The sequence below is a fragment of the Condylura cristata genome, unplaced genomic scaffold (assembly GCF_000260355.1).
Source record: "Condylura cristata isolate star-nosed mole 26May11 unplaced genomic scaffold, ConCri1.0 scaffold00015, whole genome shotgun sequence".
Lineage (NCBI taxonomy): Eukaryota > Metazoa > Chordata > Mammalia > Eulipotyphla > Talpidae > Condylura > Condylura cristata.
The window spans coordinates 47,564,770-47,581,033 of record NW_004567116.1 but is presented as its reverse complement, the minus strand read 5'-3'; positions in this window follow the sequence as shown (position 1 = coordinate 47,581,033).

The following is a 16,264-nucleotide window of genomic DNA, read 5'->3' as shown; positions in this document are numbered from 1 at the left end:
GCCTGTTCTGCTCCCCACTCTGTCTCTGGTGAATCCTCTCACCACCCCTGCACCTCTGGCCTGTACCCCAGTTCTGTATGCACAAATAAATAAATCTTAAAAAAAAATTCTAACCATGTTCTTTCTTTTTTGTTCACATTCACAAGTCAGAATAGATTGGTAGGAAATACGTGACTGAAATGACAAGGATTGATTATTTTGTTTCTCCTTTCATTTTGATAGTCAACATCTACATATTATAATAACATATTATAATAAGACCCCAAAAGAGATGAGACATTTGAAGGTAGCCCTAGGTGGTGGCTGGGGTATAAGGCTGGAGAAGAGGTAATTTACAGAAATTAATGATTAAAACTTTCTGTACCCTATCAGCTACCCCCAGCTTGTATTTCAGTGTCACCCATTCTTATAATTCTTCCTTGACCTTCCCAGGTTAAGCTGATGCTTCCTTGCCTTTGAAACTCCTCTAAGACATTTTTATGCTTTCAGCCTCTCTCTATTGTAAACCTTATCAGAAGAAGACCTTTGTTTCACAGAGCTTTAAATCTCCTGAATCTAACCAAAGACCTTGTGGACAGTAGGTGCTCAGTCAATTCTTATGGAGTTGATTTAATTGAATTTCTAATAGGAATAACATTGAGTCATTCTGCCAGTGTGTAAGTTTTCCAACTGGTAATGACTTGAAATCCATTTAGTTCTTAGGATGAGCCTATAACATAATCTGTTTCAATGAAAAAATATGAGGAGTAAAGGTAGATAAACCTGGGTTTGAACTCCTGCTCTATAGATCTCTAGAAATGTGACATATTTAGCTGTTCACTTTTCCCATTTAAGAATCAAAAGGTGAAAGTTTATATCATTGTCCCAGTCTGATGAAAAAATGCTTTTGTAATGCCTATTCTCTGGGTCCTCTCTTGATCCTGTGTAGACTAGACTAGATTAAGTACATGCATCCCCACACTTGTGCATTAGCATGCATGTTACTAGTGGAAACAAATAAAATTCACATCAGAAGAACATACAGAATTAATTGAGGCAACCTAGAGGTTATGAACTCTTTTAGGCCTTTACTGATTTTTTTTCTTTTTTTTGCTATTTAATGTTTTTTTTTTATTATGAATATAACCAGATGCTCAGTGATAGAAATACAAATCCCAAATCCCTGTAGATTTCCTAATATCTGTAAATGCCAGCATTCTCACTTTCAGTATTGACCATCAAGTAAGTTTGAATTGAGAGTTTTGTTTCTTTTATGAGAGGATGTTTTGCTTTCATTTTTAATTATAACACCATACCCGGATATTTCCAGTAGACTTCTTTGGAGAGCAAATTTTATGATTAGCAAGTTTTTTTTTTTTAATTCAATATGAACAGATGGTGCTTTTCAGTGTCTTTTTAAAAGTGCTCTGTCTTTCTTGCATAGCAGAACCTAAAATATGAATTGGATGTTGTATAACTAAACATATATTGGACATAAAAAATATTGTATAGACTCTACATCATCTACTCCTCCATTAAGGAGATTTCTTCTTTCCATTTTATCTCTCTCCTTTCTTAGGATTGTTTGACATTGAAATCTGAATGAGAATCTGAGCTCTGGACCTCTTAAATAGAAGTTTTGCACCAAATAAAGATGGATAATTTAAAAAAATAATTGCATATATTTTATTATAAATATTCAAAAATTATTCTTTACCATGGTCATTTTTATATTGGCCATTTAAGTATATTTAACAAGGCTGTATGCAAAGTTTTAAGAAAAAAATATATTCCATTAAACTTTGTTATCTTCCCCTTATAAAAAATTATTGATTCCCAATGATCTGACTAAGGTGATGACAAATACCAGACAAATGAATTGGCATGGCATGTTATACTGTTTTTAGATACTTTTGAATATTATACAGAATATACACAAATAAATATAATTTTATGAATTGAGACTCTGGTCCATCTAAATTATTTCTGACAGTGGTATTAACAGATTATTGAGAAATGGCACAGGCATTGTTCTTAGTGCTTCCAAAGCAGGCCTATGTCTGGACTCTATCTTACAAAAAATAAATTATGGCCCTCCCTAGTGGCACAGTGGGTTAAAGCGCAGCACTAAGAAGCTAACGCCACTGAGTTCTAACCTCCTTCCCAGGAGGTGACCACTTGGTGCAGCAGATCTCTCCTGACCCGCCCATTGCTCCCCTCAGCAGTGTACTTCGTCAATCTGCCTGTTCTGCTCCCCACTCTGTCTCTGGTGAATCCTCTCACCACCCCTGCACCTCTGGCCTGTACCCCAGTTCTGTATGCACAAATAAATAAATCTTAAAAAAAAATTCTAACCATGTTCTTTCTTTTTTGTTCACATTCACAAGTCAGAATAGATTGGTAGGAAATACGTGACTGAAATGACAAGGATTGATTATTTTGTTTCTCCTTTCATTTTGATAGTCAACATCTACATATTATAATAACATATTATAATAAGACCCCAAAAGAGATGAGACATTTGAAGGTAGCCCTAGGTGGTGGCTGGGGTATAAGGCTGGAGAAGAGGTAATTTACAGAAATTAATGATTAAAACTTTCTGTACCCTATCAGCTACCCCCAGCTTGTATTTCAGTGTCACCCATTCTTATAATTCTTCCTTGACCTTCCCAGGTTAAGCTGATGCTTCCTTGCCTTTGAAACTCCTCTAAGACATTTTTATGCTTTCAGCCTCTCTCTATTGTAAACCTTATCAGAAGAAGACCTTTGTTTCACAGAGCTTTAAATCTCCTGAATCTAACCAAAGACCTTGTGGACAGTAGGTGCTCAGTCAATTCTTATGGAGTTGATTTAATTGAATTTCTAATAGGAATAACACTGAGTCATTCTGCCAGTGTGTAAGTTTTCCAACTGGTAATGACTTGAAATCCATTTAGTTCTTAGGATGAATAGAACATTAATTCTTTCTCTTTAACAGTTATCCAAAAAGGGATATGATGGTGACGATTCACTGCTAATAGCAGGAGCTGCATAAAATGCACATCTATGTACTGTGTCAGGCAGTCATTCTGACATCTGTATTGTTTTATCTCCATTTTACAATAAGGGAAGTTGAAACTTTAAGGAACTAACCAATTTGCTCTACCTCACAGGGAGAATAAGATGCAAAAACCAAAAATTAAAGCCAGTTTTTCCTGATTCTGACTTCCATCACCTTAAACATTAGTCTGTATTGTCTTTATACTGTGTCTACTTTTTTATATGCTGGAAGGTCATTGGGTTCTTACAAAAATGTGGTTAATTTAATTGTTTTCTAAGTAGTTATATAACTTTTCAAAGTCATTTCAGGTAAAATCTCTTTTAGTATGCGAACTATTTCTTCTGGAGTGATGGTCTCTGTGAGGGTAATAGTATGCTTTCCATTTTGCCATCTCAATTTGCTAATGAATATGACAAATAAAGGTGGTTGGTATCATAACAAAGACTTCTTGAAATAGAACTTGCTTCATCTCCCTCTTTGTATGGATCAATTTAAAACATATTAATGAAACATATTACTCTGAAGTTATTAAACAATCAATTAAAAGTTGTTGATCAAGGTTACATTGAGTAATTACCCATTGCCAACATTACTTTTGAATTTCCTTAGACTTCCAAAGCAAAAAATGCTTAAAAATTTCCATGGACACTTTTGTATAGTTTTTGATTTTTCTCCTTTAGCCCTTTTTTATTTAGTACAGATCTCATTTATTTACCATCTATTTATATACCAGGTATTAATGATTGTATATAAACAATACTTTTTATTCACATTTAGACAAGTCCATCACCCTAAAATCTAACCTAAAGATAAAATGTCTCAATCTTTATCAGAATGTACTTAATTGAGATGACTTTCTAATACCAGACTTGAAAAGAGTTTTACAATCACAATTCTTGTGCCCCAAAAGTACAAACCTAGTTGACTATGGTGGGGGACTTCCAGTGTTTTAGTGGTAGGTGTGGTTGGTAACACACAACTGAAGTGTGTGCTCCTATACTTCTAAATAATTTTTCCTCTAGAATTGTCTACAATAATGTAACTGCTTCTTAGATATTTAAGAAAGTGAGTATTTATCCTGGCTTGTGTTTTGATTTTGAGGAAATCTACTCTAAAATGTGCATAAGTATGAAGAGCTTAGCATTTGCCATTATTATCAGCATGATACTGGGGATGCATTAGTTAAACAATCCTCTTTGGGCTTGTAGGTGTAGGGTAACACATAATGTTTTGCCAGGAGAAATCTCACAGTACCCATGTTTCTGCAAAATTTGCAATTTCCTGCCAAAAGAAATTAGACTGCCACTGAACAGAGATTCTCCAAAGCGAATGCAGATCCAGACATTGAGCATTCAGGTTAGAAACACAGCAGTGAGCATCCTTCAGTTGTTTCTACATCCTGCTGAGAGCAATAAAAGAAAAAAAATCTTAGAAGAAATGTACAGATAATGGGGTGGGAGCACAGTGGACTCTGGTGGGGGACTGTCTATGGCTTAGTGGTGGGTATGGTTTAGCAACACACACTTGAAGGGTGTGATCCTATACTTCTAAATCACATATAATGTAAACCAATGTTACCTCCATTAAAATAAAAACACAATATTTAAGTGAATAACATTTACTCTAAGACTGTAATTTAAATAAGACCTTTGAAGTAAGAAGTTAACATCTTAGTTTTGATTGCTTTAGGTCAAGGATTTGAACTGCTGCCATTTTTCATCTTATGATAAAAGTGTTGGGATATCACAGTAGTAGCTAGTGGGAAAAATGAAAAAATGGAGGTTGGTATTTGATCACTAAAGACTCTAAGTTTTCTGACATACTTCTCCTTTAGGTCTGTGCAGGATCCTGGATACTTGTGGTCCTGGATCAAGAAGCTGTGGTATATGTACATAATGGAATATTACTCAGCAATCAAAAATATAAATTCATGCCATTTACAGCAACATGGATGTAGCTGGAAGTGATCATGCTCAGTGAAATAAGCTGGAAAGAAAAAGAAAAAAAATATCAGATGGTTTCACTCTTAGGAGGAATATAAGGGATCAGGAAAAATTATAATAAAGTAAAATCCAAAATCAACAGATACCTATAAACCAGAGATCAGAGGAGCACAGAAGAGGATAGGATCAAAACAGGTGTGGGAAGAGCACAAGGGACTATGTTGATGACACATGGGTGAATTGGTGGTAGGAAGTCCATGGGGACTACAACCGAGATGAAGATGCATACACTGTACAAAAATAAATAATAATGTATGTGTATGTGTATATGTGCATACACATATTCATATATGTGCACATATGTATATACACATATATACACACATATATAAAATAACAACAAATACTTTCTATGGCCACATTAAAAAAATAAATAGTGACTCTATTCATTGGCATTGCAGTTCTTCATTGACTCTTGCCTTTGGGATAGGTTATTTATACTGGATTCTTAGAATCAACTCCAGAACCACCTCAGTATTTGGGCTGTGAGCTCCTCCATTTGGAATCAACTGGGCAGGGAGGAGTACTTGGTGAAGAGAATTTCAGGATATGTGTTTGTCTTAGGATTCCCATATTCTTCTATAGGGAAGCTGATATTGAGTATTCAGTTGTTGGAAGGTTTACAAATAACTATTTTCCCAGATGCTTCCAATTACAAAAATGAAAATTTATGCCTGGTAAGAAAAATGATGTTAGTAGCATTTCTTTTTATTGCTGTTACACTGAAGTGTATCAGACATAACTGTTGGCTCTTTTTATGGGTTATGTTGCCAAAGGGACTCAGATTGAACTGTTTAGAGAAAGAAGGGTGTGGATTGAAAATTGCTAACAGAAGTATGAGATGGCTATTTTACATTTTTCATAAACGTTTAAATCACTAGTAGGAGGTGAGGATTGTTAATACTGCATCCAAGTGATGGTTTCATAGGGCATAATATACAAAATGTAATATATACTAAAATATACAAAAGAATAATATTCAAAAGAAAAGTTCTGAAGTCATGGGGTATGGGAGTGGCAAGAAACAAAGAGGTTGACAGAAATAACAAACACATTGTATAGGTACTAGTTAATTCAGGAATTGAGATTACTTTCATCTCAAATCCTGTTTTGGATCTGCTTTGGGAAACTGATTATCATCATCTCATTTTAGGTGACAAGTAAAAGAGAGAGTAATCAAAAATAATGATCCATTTGTATCCATTCTAAAATGTAAAGAAATATAGTTTTTAATATCTGCATGCAAAGTCCACGAGATTTGTTCTTGAGATTGTAAAATTAATTAATAGATTTTAATATGATTCTGTGTGATGTAAAACTAATACAAACCTAGCACCACACCCTAAAACCTAGATCTTACTTGCACCAAAACCTAATAAATAAGACCCTCTAGAACAGGACCTGCCATATATCAGAAATCACATCTATAGTTATCTGCAGGAATGATTTAATGTAATGAAATATAGGAAAATGAAATCTGATTTTCTTTTAAACTAGTCAAATGTATTTTTTAAATGAATTGTGGAAGATATTATAAATGACTAACAAGTTATTCTGAGGTTTAATAGATGCATATTGCAATGTTTTTAAAACCAAAACTTGTAACTAATTGTCAGGTGGAGAAATAGGAGACTTTGCAAATGTCAAGGCAAAGGTCACATTTGGCACCTCTAGGTCAGATCAGCAGGCATTTTCTAATTTTGTTGTCCCTATTTTCTTATTCCTTTGCAGTTCTAGGGTAGTTTGAGGATATGATGACAAATTGTATATTTTAATTGGTTGCATTATGCTGCAGCTTTACTTTTTGATGTGTTCTCACATTCCTCATACTGTTACTTACAATGACATCTGACCTGCCAAATGTAAGCTCCATTAGTTTTTCATCTCTGGTAACTATTATCTAGAATTGTACCTTGCCTATTAATAGATACCAAGTAGATGCTTACTGGATGAGTAAATGAATAATTCCCTTTCTTAATTGATTATTTTACATTATGATTCTAGAGATAATAACAGTTTGAGCCATACTGAGTTTTTATGTGATTCTCCTCAAAGTTATCCAATACTAGTGCATCAAACATTCTGAATATTTTTGAAAACTATGGGGGAAAGGTTAAAATTTAAAATTTTAACTATAAGCATGACCTTTGTTGCTTAGAATTCTTTGAATTGAAGCATGTCATACTTATAGTACTCATTTCATGAAGAATATAGGTCTGCATCATAACATTGATTTGTTCAATTAATCATGATCTTTATGATAAATAGCTGATAGATGACACACTTATCCTTTAATAGTGTTATACTTATGTAAACTGGAAAGGTAGCAATAGCAATAACACATGTCAAAAAAATCAGAGCAAAGCAACTATGTCTCACACCGTGTTAGCCCTAAACTTGTGTGCCACTTAATTTCCTGGGCAGATGGTTGATTGACATATAAGAGGGGTTCTTAGATAAGTCACCTTAACCACAGGATATTTTAATGTCTATGTGTCTCAATAGGTTCTCTCAGGCCAAAGTGATTGATGTTTTAAGTAAGTTCTCAGTTTCCTGAGAGTCTATCACTGTCATAGTTAGAAGTGAGCCAATTCTGCCTTCTGCCAACTTCTTCCTGCTTATTTCCTAATCAGACTTGAGATTATACCTAGGTAGTCTTAGTGACTTCATTCTTTGGTGAGTCATTTCATCTCCACTGATTCTCACCCATTATGACTATTGCATTATCTCTTTGTCCCTAGTGATTCATGTTATTATTATTATTATTTTTAAAGTCACTTCATAGTACTCTTTATTTTCAGTCTGCTTGTTAAAATCCTTTGAAGTTGGTTTATTTTCCTAGATGGCAACTGATTTGGAATTTTTCTAGAAATTTCTGTGAGTATAAATTATGCTAGACTGGATTTTTAAATATTTGAGTGTCAAAATTCACTATTATACATAAGGAAGAAATTGAGATCAGAAGTGGCTTATGGCATTCAACTTGGATTGATATCCAAAGCTATTTTAATTTTAACCAAAATGCATTTTGAAGTAGACTTAACATTAATAAATGGTGGTGGTGGTCATATATATTTGGTAGATAATATACAAAATATTCTGAAGCATGTTATAGGATCATAGGGATCATACAATAACTAATATTTACTGTTTAGTCTCTCAGCCTTATAACTCCGTATTTTTGCTTCACACAGAATATCCTTCTGTGATCTCAAAACTACATTTGACTTCCCTAATGAAATAAGAAATGGGCTCCTTCCCCATTCTGCCATTTGAAATCTTTATCATTAGAACACACACACGCACACTTAGATATAACACATATAATATACAATATTGAAGCCTTCTTCTTAAAAAAAAAAAAAAAACACTCTGTCCTAAATGTATCGGCTTGATTCACCTTCTAATTAATTTTCTTGTCATATATAATTATATATCAATTGCCAATAATTTATGACTATCTAGAAACTAAGAATTATCTTGTGCTTCGTGATAGTCCCAAATGTTAAATACTTCATGGATTTTCTTGGTACCTAATAAATATTCAGTTGTTTTAAAACATCTAATTGAAATGGGAATTTCATACTGTCTGCAAGGCAATAGGTGTTTTATTGAGTTATTATAAGAGCAACCTACTATTCATTTACTGATTATCAGCGGTAGTGACCAAAAAATACCCAGAGCAGCCCTTAGCTGTCACTAATAGATGTTGAGAAGCCAGAGAAGCAAACCTTATAGCCACAAGGGGCAACATGTTTCACAACTCTAATTTTGTGGAAGATTTTTATTATTTTGTGTGAAGTCTCATGTTCATGCTACTAGTATAAAAAAACTAGATATTCAGTTTTTACAAGTGCAGCCCAACTCAGAACAACACACTTATTTAATGTCTGGATAAACTAGGCATCTAGTCCCTGTTGTGTCCCTCAAGGACAAACATCAGGCTTCTGCATGGTGAACCTATCTTTCAACAAGTAGAAAGTTAATGGAGAAATAGAAACATCACTTCTTCCTCCAATTCACTAGAGAGAATCTTGACCTAGAGCTAATTTGTTATCTTTTTCCATTAGATGATATTTCCTTTTCCAAGATGACTTTATATATATTGTTTCTATTAGCCAAGATACTGAGCTGGAAGCTTTCTGTAATATAAAGATCTACTTTTATTAGCCATTTATTCTTGGACAAATTTTTAACTTCTCTCATTTCAGGAACTACATTGAAACTAGGGAGTTCCACAAAATATTAAGGAAAAAAAAGAGGCCTGAATTAACCATTAAAAGGAGAAGAAATTATGACTTTTATGCTACTTTCATAGGAATTCACTTGTTCCCCTTTTATATATGTTATATTGGAATAACAAAGAAAGCAGATACTGTCTGTCTATTTCACATGCACGCTAACTAGTCTCCTCACATTATTTGTCCCATACCATCCTTATTCCACATAGAAACCAGAGGAAAATTTGTAAGAGAAAAATCTGATTAGTTTCCCCCAGTTTAAAATAGTTGAGTTATACCATATGATTTTTAATGATTGTCCACAAGTACTGGAGGATGATATTCTCCTGGTGAACTGATGTTATGCAAACTCCTCTCTCCTTGTGCAATAGCTTCATTGCCCTTTCTTTCAATTTCTTAAATCTATCAACTCCTTGCTATATTGGAACCTTTACACATACCTCTTTCTTTCTCTGAAGTAGCTTCCTAACAATTTTCTACTTTTGGCCCTCCCTGGTGGCCTTGGGGTTAAGTCTTAGCACTATCACTATTATGACTTGAGTTAGATCCTCAGCTAGGGATTTCTGACCCACGTGGTGCAACAGACCTCTCGTGTCTTGCTTGCTGCTCCCCTTAGCAGTTTATTTCAGTAAATATGCCTGTTCTGCTCCCCACTCTATCTCTGGTGAACCCGCTCACTGTCCCACAACCTCTGGTTTACACCCCAGTTCTCCTATACAAAATTAAAAATGATTTTCTACTTTTATTCTATTAGCATCTTAATTTACACATCTTCCAAGGAAACTCTCACTGATGCTATGGGTTGAGTTGTGTAACCACACAAGTCACATGTTGAAGTCTCCTAACCCCAATTGTGATGACATTTGGAGACAGGGTCATTGAGAAGCAACTAGATTTGGATGAAGTCATAGGATATCACCCTTATAATGTAATTGATACCCTTATAAGAGACACCAGAATTCTTCCTTTCTTCATTCCCCTCCTGAGTCTCCCTTACCCCCACATAAGAACTTAGCAAGAGGTCTACTGTCTGCAAATCAGGCATCAAATTCTTATCCAAATCAACTTTATTTGCCATGATTTTGAATTTCTAGCTTCTAGAATGTGAGAAAATAAATTTGTGGTGCTTATATGTAAGCCACCCAGTCTATGGTATTGTTTTGGTAGCCCTAGCTGAATTATACAAATTTACAATGTCTTTTTATACACTCTCTGAGTCCTTTGTACTTTTTGTTTACCTTGATAAACTTTAAGCTTAGCAGGACAGGGATTAGGTATGCTTTCCTTCCTTCCCTCTCTCTCCCCCTCCTCTCCTGTCCCTTCTCCTCCCTTCCCCTCCCCTTCCCTTCCCTCCTTTCTACTCTCCCCTTCCCTCCCTTTCTTCCTCTCCTTTTTTTGGTCTATTCTTTTATTACTTTAATGAGAAGCTCAAAGAAACCTAGTAAAAAATAACTCATGAAATAGTCACAGTTCTCACCCATTTCTCAATATTTTTATACCGTGAAACTACATTACTGCTCTACATAACTACGTATATATTTTTTACCTTTCCATCACTATTCTCCAAAGGATAGGTTGTTTTCCTTATTTTTAGTTCAATCCTAATATATTTTTTCTGTCCCAAAGTTTCTCATTAGAATGCCTATTGCTTTAGTCCACCAATAATCTACTGTAGAGTTGACCAAAAAATAAGCATTTCTTAAGAATAAGATCAACAATTTAGGTGATGAATTAAACTAGTTTTTGTTTTTCTGGTTCAGCTATAAATTAATTATGATGTGTGGCAGGCAGATATTAAAGGTAAGGGAAACCAACATGAATTTAACTAGCATTAGGAAGTCAGCTCTTTTATTGAGATATATTGGCATATAATTTGATATCAGTTTATTAGTTTTAGGTGTACACCATTATGTTTAGATACTTTTATATATTTTGAACTGATCACCAGAATAAGTCTAGCATTCATCACCACACAGTTACATTTTTTTTTCTTTTTTGTAGATCTACTCACTTAGCAACTTTCAAATATACAAAATAGTACTATGAACTTTTGTCACCATGCTGTACATCATGTCTGATGGACTTACTTTATATTTGGAAGTTCGTATCTTTTAACCACCTTCACCCAGTTTAAGAATTGCTATTGTTTAAGCACTTTTCTATTTCTAGTTCCTAGCACAATGTCTGAAATATAAAAAAATGTTGGACACTATTTTAATGAAATATACAAGCACTGTACTTTCCAAGAGTTCTTCCAAATTCCAAATTAATATGACTGCTTTGCTTCATATCCTATCTATAAAATCTTACCACACAAAGGTATCTCCTCTTTTCTTTCTTTCTTTCGTTCTTTTTTTTTTTTTTTTTTTTTTTTGTGGCCTCATGTGCTAAAACCAGTCTTTCTGGATAACCAATTAAGAAACATGGCAATGGTGGTTGGATTGTTGAAATTTGAAAAAAAGTTTTCTATTTATGTTTTGATGCAGTTCATTAGGTGTGATGTCTTTTTAATTTGACAATCAAGATAATAATATCCAGTGTCATGTATTGTGAGATTATACTATTGCCTGTTGCCAGTTGTTATTTAATCTACTAACAAATAGTAGATTAGGAGCAGTATTAGGAGCGTCAGATTATTTACAATCTGGTTACTATTCAAGTTTTTCTTTTCACAAATCCTAAAGAGTAGGAGTTATTTCAGTGGGTTTTAGTGTAGTTTTTGAAAGTTCTAGGGAAAAGAGCAAGATGCTATCATTTTACTAGATAATTTTCTGAACAAATGACCGGGAGTGAGTAACCCTTCTCTCCAGTCTCTTCAGGAAATTTTTATCCCCTCATGTAGAAACACTACAAGTCATGAAGTATTATATGGATTTTTATGTGTGGTCTGCTAATCCTGGGTGGCTTATCCAGCCTCCATTTTATTACCTACAGTTCTGTATTCCTAAAGCAATGTCAGAACTGCCAGGTCATAGGAGTCTAACCCTATGATGTACCTTTCACATAAAATAAGAGCATAAAGTTAGATCACTCTGGAAAGGGTATGCATCACAAGGTATGACCAGGAATGGAGGGCAGGGAGGCGGGACTGATGACAGATGCATAAACTTGTTCCCAACTTATAGATCATGAGGTATGACCAGGAACATGGGGGGTGGAAGGGTGGGCATTGACTGAAGTATAACAAAGGACCCAAGGAGCCCAGAAGCTCATCAGTGGAATGCTTGATTGATAAGATTGAAATCCTGACTGGGGAATCAGGACTTGATGTATATACCAAGCTATCAGCAGATGAGAAATACAGTTCCACCTTTCCCCTGCTTCTTCTAGTTCTCCCTCTCTTTTTCTACTTCCTCATATGACTAATGCTGTATGACTGATTTATCAGTAAAAAGGACAGGATCTTGCTCTTCGGCAGCATCCTGCATTATGTAGCCTACTCCACGACTCCTGTCTCTATATCAGTGTGTTGTTGCCCAACACAACGTTTATGCTTACAGCTCTAATTTGGTTGTCCTTTCAAGTCTTTGGTAAACAGTTTACTAGTGCTGCTTTAATGAGATAGGACCAATGCAGTGTTGTATAAGAACACAAACTTCTTAAAATTCCTAAAATCAAACTCAAAAAATTTTGCAGGGAGAATAAAAACTCAAGGGCTTAGAATAGCTGTATCTCTATGGAGAATCTAGAACATATATATATTTCCAGTTTCTGGAGATCACCTGAATTCCATAATTTGTGGCTTCTTCCTCTGCCTTCAAAACAGCAGTCCAACCTCTGCTCCCACCATGAAACCCCCTTTCTGGTCTCTGACTCCCCCATGTCCCTTTTATGAACACTTTCTGATTCCTTTGGGCTCACTTTGATAATCCAAGTTAAAAATAACTTTCCCATTTCATTAATTTAACCACATATGCAAAGTTACTTTCACCATATAAGGTAACATATTCAAAGGTTCTTGGGATTAATACTGTGACATATTTGTGGAAGACAGGGGTCATTCTTTTACTTAGCTGAGAAAAATAGAGCTAACAATACTATATTTCTAAAAATGCCATTGAGACAAGATTTAAGTTTAGGAACAAAAGTTATAACATGTCTTTTTCTCTTTGTGTTTTACTTAAGGTCTTAATTTCCCCCACTAAAATGCCATCTATATATTGCAGCTGCTAATTATCAGTCTCCCTAATTAAGTTCCTATGTTTGCTCCAATGTGAAGGATAATCATTTGTTGTTAAGTGATATCTCTGATCTAATGGTAGTTACTTTGTAGTACTGTAAATAGAGTAAGACTGTTCAAAAAATTGAGACTATGCATTTCATACTTACATGTGAAATGCTGTCTTATTATAGTCAACTAGAAAGCAATAATAATTAGAAGGAAATACATGTAATCTAACTCAGCCGTCAACATACAACCTAAATGTTACCCCTTTTATGGAATCATTGCTGGTTCCTCTATGTAACTCCCATTGCCTGTGATAACTTCATGTGCATAATTCTGTTTTCGACATTTACCACTTCAACTAATTTGTTTACATGGTGTTCAACCTACCTGTAAAATCTTCAAGGGCAAGAACTCTGTTCTGTGATTTTTGTTTTGTTTTGCCTTTTGTTTTTAGCACTATTGCTGCCAAGAAAAGTATCTAATGTAGTTGATGTTTTATTGATGTTTGTTGATGCTGTTTTTTTTAAGGGGATGTATTCCTTTCTGGTCCTTTTTCTTCACTAACTTGTAACCTTGTCTGAGAAACAGTGCAAAGACTGCTTAAAATAAACCAACAGAAATTACTTCCATCCCTGGGATAGAAAATTTAAGCACATGCCCCTACTAATGTTGGGTAGTAGCACTATTTACCAGTACAAAGCGTATTTAATACATGATCTTCAAAGACAAAGATTCAAGAGTGTTGGATTCCAATTAAAAAAAATAAGATATGGTACAAATATTTGGTTGAGAATTTAAAATACTGAATTAACTGGTTAGAAATTAGATCAGAACAATTAGGTAGTTCTATACTTCGATTTAAGACATGGGAACATAATAAACCTCTTCTATACTTCGATTTAAGACATGGGAACATAATGAACCTCTTTGTCCCACCTGGAAAATTTAAAGTCAATCAAATTTCCTTTCAACTTGCAGATTAAAATCACATGTTTTATGTTTTTAACTTCTTTATAAAAACTTTTTGATAGTATAGGCTTTATGTAAAGATACACAACACTATAGTCAAGTTTGTATGCATTAGTAAGCATGTGAACACACACATACACACAGAGTTTGTGCTAGAGTTAATGGTCCCTGAACTTCCAGAATCTGGATTAGCCTGTAATGCCTTTCAGCCACTGTTTAGTGACTCTCTAGACTATCCTGGGAGATACTTACTGAAAACCCTAAAAATATATAGTTTTATAGCTGTAGTCAGGGATTTACAACACTTATTTATATTCACAATTACTGATAGTGCTTTATAAAAACAAGAATAGAATGGGGTAAAGTCAATCTCTTTGATAAGTGGCGCTGAAAAACTGGACAGCCACGTGCAAAAGAATGAAGTTAGACCACTATCTAGCACAGTAACACAAAAATCAATTCAAAATGGATTAAACACTTGAACATAATAAGCCCTAAATTCATAAATAAACTCATAGAAGAGCACATAGATAATAGGTAAACTCTTTGGCATTGGCCTCAATGATGGTGGATTTGTCCCCAGTGGCAAGAGAAATATAAAAGTAAGCAAATAGGATTATATTAAACTATAAAGTGTTTGCACCACACAAAAAAAATATAATTGAAAAAACGAGTCCTACTGAAAGGGAGAAAATATTTGCAAATCATATATCCAACAAGGGTTTAAAAACCAGTATATATAAGAAAAACTCATTAAATCTCAGCAACAACTACAGCATCAACAACAATCAAAAAACAGATTTTAAGAAGTGCAAAGAGGCTCTCCCTGGTGGTGTAGTGGGTTAAAGCACAGCACTAAGAAGCTAAAGCCACTTCAGCATGAGTTCGATCCCCACCCCAGGAGGTGACCACATGGTGTGGCAGACCTCTCCTGACCTACCCGCTTCTCCCTTCAGCAGTATGCTTCATTAATCTGCCTGTTCTCCCCACTGTGTCTCTGGTAAAGCCTCTCACCACCCCTGCACCCCTGACCTGTACCCCAGTTCTGTATGCATAAATAAATAAATCTTTAATTAAAAAAGAGAAAAGAATTTTAATTCTCCAAAGAAAATGGAACCATAGATGGCCTATTGCAAATGAAAATGTATGCATCACTTATTATTATGAATTTATGTGTATAGATGTATATATATATATTAATATATAAATGTACATATTATACATTTGGTGATAATTATATGAAATAGGCACAGAAATACACATATACTTCTCCATTTATTCACATGGCATTTCCCTTCACTTTTGTCAACAGTTGCTGAGTTTCTTGGTGAGTGATTCTGAAGTGATCAATAGGAATGATATTTGGTGTTTTGTTTTGTTTTGTTTTTTGAGGAAATTAAAAAAAAAGACATCCTTATTCTATTCTCCTATAACCTACTAATCTATGGGGAAAAGACTATACTGTCCTGTTCAGAAGTAAGCTGGAATAACTTTTGCTTTCAAGGATGCTAATGATTCACAAACATATGCCCCTTTCATGATGTGTATGTACCCTAAGCTTTCCATGTATACAATTGACATTAATATACTCCTATGAAAATTGGCTCTATTCCCTGTACTCCCTAACCTGTGTGTTATTCTTTTATGTCTTAAGTTACTCAATTAATCAATCATGGGAACTTTCTATTCTCCTTCTACTCCTCATCTCTCACACCCAAGTCACATGTTCCTTTAATTCATGAAGCCAAAGCTATTCTGTTCTGTACATGTCTTGGTTTACACTTAGTAGCACCTCACATGGAAATACAGCATTTTAAAAAAAATTGCTACAATTTGTTTTAATCCCTGCCACTTCCTTTTCTTG